Source organism: Octopus sinensis, linkage group LG1 (assembly GCF_006345805.1).
Source record: "Octopus sinensis linkage group LG1, ASM634580v1, whole genome shotgun sequence".
Classification (NCBI taxonomy): Eukaryota; Metazoa; Mollusca; class Cephalopoda; order Octopoda; family Octopodidae; genus Octopus; species Octopus sinensis.
In genome coordinates, this window is record NC_042997.1 from 108,751,941 (window position 1) to 108,759,415 (window position 7,475).

The window sequence follows — 7,475 nt, forward strand, 5'->3', positions numbered from 1 at the left end:
ACAAAATTTCCTCCGTTGAAATTTCGACATTTTCCTCCCCAACGTATTAATTAATAATATAAAGCAACAATTATTTTTTGCCCAAATATCTCTAGAATGCAATGTCTCCTTCTATTCAACTGTATTAGCCTGCTACCCTCACACACATAACTGACTTTATACATACACCATCAGCAATACAAATGCAGTATGCGTAATACCCTGTCTACTTCATCTTCGATATAGAAGGACTCTGGTGATCAATGTTGACCATGAATGAACACGTGTGCAGCAGAACTGGACAAGATTTCTTGAAGAGCAAGCAATTGTCCATGCATATTTGACACAAATGCTTATTTGAGGGGAAACACCATCGACATGGGCCCATGTTTTCACTTGTTTTGCTGTCAGAACACAAGAAGCTGAAATGGACACCAAACGGACAGCTGCACCTGAGCCTCTTTCATTTCTGAAAATCCACTGCCTGGGATTGGCACATTTTTATCGATTCCGAATGGATTAAAGGTGAAGTAGGCCTCAGTGGGATTTGAACTCAGTTTCGGGAGGTTCAGAACAAATCCAGCGAGATATTCTATCCACAACTTTCTCTTATTATTCTGAAACTTGAATAAGTCTTTTAATTATTCAATTATGATAAATACGTTGCACTCTACTGGGTCGTAATTTAGCATTGAGGCATTATGTTCCAGCGAAACACACACACACACACACACACACACACACACACACACACACACACACACACACACACGCACACACACACACACACACTAATCTTATCGTTATTATTACAGGAATAACTGTAAGTATTTACTGATAACAGGATTCAGTACACTTAAGTTAATCTCGAGGAAGTTGTCACCCTGCTACAACCAAAACCATGCAATGGTCTACGTAGCCGTCCGCCTCCATTTAAATCACATGACCTCGTATATCCAATGGTAACTGAGCTCACCGGTATTCAATTGGGAAAGGCGGCGAGCTGGCAGAGACGTATTTCGTCTGCCGTAACGTTCTGAGTTCAAATTCCGCCGAGCTCGACTTTGCCTTTTATCCTTTCGGGGTCGATAAATTAAGTACCAGTTATGCACTGGGGTCGATATAATCGACTTAATCCGTTTGTCTGTCCTTGTTTGTCCTCTCTATGTTTAGCCCCTTGTGGGTAGTAAAGAAATAGGTATTCAGTTGGAGGCCATCTTTGAAGCCCAATGAGGCCAAAACTAAGTACTTCACAAGTATACGAAAACTTAGGCACGTTTCTGTGTATCTTTCACCTGTAACATCAAGATACAAAGATATTCAACTGTGCCTTGATAGATAATGAAAAAAAGAAAATAAAGAAAATAAAAGAAGAAATACCGACGTGAAATACACAAAGTCTAGAAGATTCGAAACGTCACTCTATAGTTTATAGCATAAAGTATTACAGATGATGTGTGAATAAAAATATGTATGTGAAAATATAATACATATCACTAAACTTTAGCTAGATTCGAACTTCCATCCAATTCTGCAATAAATAAAGACTCTTACCTCGGTCGAAAAGGAAAAGCAAAGTAAAAGAATTTTACTGGATTGAAACAGTGGGAAAACAATCTGTTGTCACGTAAATGGTATCGAAAAAAAGAAAGGAAATTAATACTTCTTTATCTATTTATCTATATCTTCACACATATAGCCTCGTACACAGACATACACACTCATACACACACGAATATATATAAAATAAATACATGCATATACATGTATATACATAAATACATGCGCACACATATATGTGTATATACATTATACACACATGGATGTATACATGTACATATGAATGTATATTGATATCTATATTTCTCTTTCTCACTCTCTCTCTCTCTCTCTCTCTATATATATATATATATCTACACACATACATACCTGTATATATTATACCTACTAATGAAAATAAGCCTGTCATATACACACGCATATATCTATCTATCTGAATGCACACACACATACACACACACACACACACACACACACACACACGTATATGCACATTATATATGTGTAGGTTAAATGTGTTTTTATACATGCATACCTACATATATGTATATATACATATATGTACATATATATGAGTGTGTAGGTATGTGTACCTGTATATATATATATGTATATGTGTATATGTATATATATACATATATATGTATATATACATATATATGTATATGTGTATATGTATATATATATATACATATATATGTATATGTGTATATGTATATATACATATATATACATATATATAAGTTAACTTAACTATATATATGTATATATGTATATATACATATATATGTATATATGTATATATGTATATATATGTATATATACATATATATGTATATATGCATATATGTATATATATGTATATATACATATATATATATGTACACACACATATAAACACACACGCACACATATGTGTAGTAGACGGCCATCTTTTACAACATACTCAATATGGTCATATTTCATCTTGATAGGAATTAGACGATGATTTTATTGTTTTCAGTTGTGAATATCACAGAGTCGTCGTAGTTGTATTAGTGATAGTCGTATGAATAGTGATGGTGGTGGTGGTGGTGGTGGTGGTGGTGGTGGTATTAGTAGGAGTTGTAGAAGCACCCCCACCCCTCCGAAAAAAGGAAAAAAGAAGTGAAACTGCAATTCTATCAAGTGTTTAGCCGATCTCCTCTAACTGAATGTCTTCAATTCATTTCTTTCTTTCTTTCTTTTTTTCTTTCTTTCTTTCTTTCTTTCTTTCTTTCGTTTCAAATGTCGACGTTTATATATACACACACACATATATGTATGTGTGCGTGTATATATATATATATATATATATATACACGCACACATACATATATGTGTGTGTATGTGTAAGTGTGCTTGCATATGTATGTCTAGATGATATACAGACTATGTAAAACACACGCACCTATATATATATATATATATATATATATATATATATACACACACATACATGCACACACATTATGTGCATGTGATTCCTGAAGCATCCATAAGTATATTTACACACACGTAAACACATACACACTTACAACCGTGCATGCACATACACAAACACACGTACGCATACACACACACACATTGCACGCACACACACCTCATATTCTTCGAGAATGGCTTTCTTGTAAGCAAAACCATTGCAGAACAATCGTCAACAATGGCCATGTCTGTGAATATAGCAGATGGATGACTTGTGGAGATGAAGTATTCCGATATTATGATCTTAGCAACTCCAACCAAACATAAATGCAATCATTGACACAGATACTATATACACCCTCTCTCTATCCTTCCCTCCCACCCATTTCTCTTTCCCTATGTATATTTGGGTGTGTGTATATGTGTATATATATATATATATATATATATATATATATACACATGTATACATTCACTCATATGTACATATTTTTACATATATTCATTGATGCATAATATATACATACATATATATATATATATATATATATATATATATTATATATATATATACTACGTACATGTACCCGCGCGTATGTGTGCATTATCATAGGTATAAAAGACACACACACACACGAATACGCATATATACACATTCACATATTCATGTTCATATATGCAGGTATATGTACGTATGTGTGTATATATGCATGTTTACGTAGGTGTGTGCGTTATGCATTCTCTAATTTATACTTACATATCGCGTATTATCCGTATGTATATTGACATTAACGTGTATATAATAGCCAAACGTGTAACTGTCTAAACGTACGCACACAGTGCAAATACGCAGAATAATGAACACACACGCAAATACATACATACATATATATATATATATATATATATATATATATATATATATATATATATATATATATAATATATATATATATTAATACATACATACATACACACACACACATGTATATATATATGTAAATATTATATATATATATATACTTATATACATGAATACGTTTATGTATGTACGTATGTATATATATAATATATATATATATATATATATATATGGGAATATATATATACATGCACACGTAGGTGTATATAAACACACAGCTATACACAGATGCGCACACAAACACTCCCAAACACATACATACACACATATAGAAAACAAGAAAATAGCACAGAAGTCCTCGCCTCAAAAGAAACCTCATGTCTCCTTCATCCATTTTCTGTCCCTCTTTTTTTTTTTATTCCAGCCTCCTCCAAGATGTATTATTTAAATGACCGACCTTTAGTTTTGAAGAAATAAAATAGATGTATCGATCTTTTCCTATATCCAGAGCTCTAGAATCAATAAATGTAAGAACAGAAAGAAAACGAAAACAAAGAAAACGAAAAGAACGCAAAACTGCACAAAAAAAAAATAGGAAGAAAATATGTTTCGATATCAGAAAGAAGACAGAAAAAAGGAAAAGAAAAACGACAGAATAAAGATAGAATGTTGCCAAGAATGAATAACGTATTAGGAGTTAGAAACGGGATTCCTGGACTTGGGACTTAAGGGAGAGTTAGGGGCGACATTGAGAACCGTTTTATTTTGTGGGAAATATTTCGTCGGAGTCGATGCTGTGAATGCCTCGTCGGCGTTGTTGGTGTTGTCGTTGTTGTTGTCGTTATTGTTGTTCACGTCGTCTACGTCGTTGTTATTGTCACTGTTCTTGTTCTTCTTGTTGTTCTCGTTGTCTTTCTATTGTTGGTGCTGATGCTGCCGTCGCTATTGTTGTTGTTGCTGTTGAGCGAAGCGGTCTTCATCCGTAGTGGGAGAATTCCGAAACATGGTCCTTTGCTATTCGTATGACCCGCAGAAGAGAAAGCAGGTCAACCCCCGATACCGAGAGCATCAACGGATGGATGAATGCGCATCCACGCTCAGCGGTTGCGTAGGAAGTCGGGGACAAGAAACAGGAAGAAAGAGTGAAAGAAAGTTGGAGCGAAAGAGTACAACAGGGGTCCCCCCCCTGCCGGAGCCTCGTGGAGCTTTAGGTGTTTTCGCTCAATAAACACACACATCGCCCGGTCTGGAAATCGAAACCGCGATCCTCCGACCGCGAGTCCGCTGCCCTAACCACTGGGCCATTGCGCCTCCACTTGTAATTGCCATTGTTGTTGTTGTTGTTGTTGTTGTTAATGTTACAGTTATATTGTTATTGTTGTTCACGTCGTCTACGTCATTGTTGTTATCGTGTTCTTGTTCTTCTTGTTGTCTTTCTATTGTTGGCGTTGATGCTGCCGTCGCTATTGTTGTTGTTGTTGCTACTTTTCAGCCCCAGGTCGGTTCTGATTGTGTAGGATTATGATCAAAAGTATTTCAGATACGACCACCACTATCTCTTATTCAGAAGAATGATCCGGGAGAAATTACCCAGCGGCACCTTCTGCATGAAAAAACAAAAAGCTAATTATGATCTAACATACCCAATGTAGTGAAACCAACCGAGAGGGAACTAATAAGATCGAAACATGTCAAGAGTTCTCTCCCTTACTTACCAAACACCTCACGACATACTTCATCGTTAATCTTTTTGGATTTTATATTTATCCACCTTACCTTTCCTGATAAAAATTAATCATGAATGTTAATGAATGTATTTTTTCACTGCGTGTATAATACTGAGTTATTAATTTATCAATTAATTAAAAAAATTTATTGGTTCATTCTCCACATGGCATATGTTAGTTTCCAAACCACTTGGCCATTGCGCCTCTACGACGTACTCTATAGACCATAGAATTCCATGTCAGATAATGTCTGTGCTATGTATTTCGTCTGCCGTTACGTTCTGAGTTCAAATTCCGCCGAAGTCGACTTTGCCTTTCATCCTTTCGGAGTCGATAAATTAAGTACCAGTTACGCACTGGGGTCGATATAATCTACTTAATCCGTTTGTCTGTCCTTGTTTGTCCTCTCTCTGTTTAGCCCCTTGTGGGTAGTAAAGAAATAGGTATTTCGTCTGCCGTTACGTTCTGAGTTCAAATTCCGCCAAGGTGGACTTTGACTTTCATCCTTTCGCGGTCGATAAATTAAGTACCAGTTACGTACTGGGGTCGATGTAATCGACTTAATCCGTTTGTCTGTCCTTGTTTGTCTCCTCTATGTTTAGCCCCTTGTGGGTAATAAAGAAACAGGTATTTCGTCTGTCTTTACGTTCTGAGTTTAAGTTCCGCCGAGTTCGACTTTGACTTTCATCCTTTCGGAGTCGATAAATTAAGTACTAGTGAAAACACTGGGGTCGATGTAATCGACTGGCCCCTCCCCTAGAATTTCGGGCCTTGTGCCTAGAGTAGAAAAGAATATATTTTAAAAAGCTTAAGGTGGTCAACTGGCAGAATCGTTAGCACGCACGGACACAACTGCTTAGCGGCATTTCGTCCGTCTTTACATTCTGAGTTCAAATTTCGCTGAAGTCGACTTTGCCTTTCATCTTTTCAGGGTCGATGAAATAAGTATCATTTACGCACTGAGGTCGATCTAATCGACCTATCCACCCATCAGCGCAATTAGTGGCTTTGTGCCAAGTCTTCGTACTAATATACTTGAAAACATTTACTTTATGATGTACATGCACACATGCACAAATAAACAACACGCATATATATAAATATATATATATATATTCTTTTACTTGTTCCAGTAATCTGACTGCGGCTATGCTTGAGCACTGCCTTAAAGGGTTTTTAGTCGAAGAAATTGACTCCAGGACTAATTCTATGTAAGCCTATGTAAGCTGAACCGCTTGATTACAGGGACGTAAACACACCAACATCGGTTGTCAAGCGATGGGGATGGGAGACAAATGCAGACAGACAGACTCACACACACACACACACAAATATATATATACACGATAGGCTTCTTTCAGTTTCCGTCTACCAAATCCACTCACAAGGCTATATCGTAAAAGACATTTACCCAAGTTGCCACGCCTACACACACACACACACACACACACCACACACACACACGTCATTTTAGACAATTTGATTCGGCTCCATAAGACTTATAGTTTTGTACCCCAATCAAACTGTTTTAATTAATAATACATGGAACTCATACTAAATGTGATGAGTGCCTTTTGCTTTCGCCTGACCACTCACTCGAGTGTGTGTGTAAAAAATAAAGCCTCTTTTAAGAAAAGCAAAGATATATACATACAATTAAATGATTTGAGGTGGAATTATGAGGTATAAAAATCATTATTATGAATCATTATAGAGATCCAGACATACCGGTATCGTCAGAGCTGATCACTGAATGAACACCGATTTCCAAACGGTGATGGGTCTTACATGCAAGGGAGATAAGCAGTTCTAGAAGTGATGCAATTAAGGTAGATAGAAATACTGGAATATGAATGGTGTATGGGATGTATGGAGATTAGTGGGATTATTGGTATTGGTAAGGT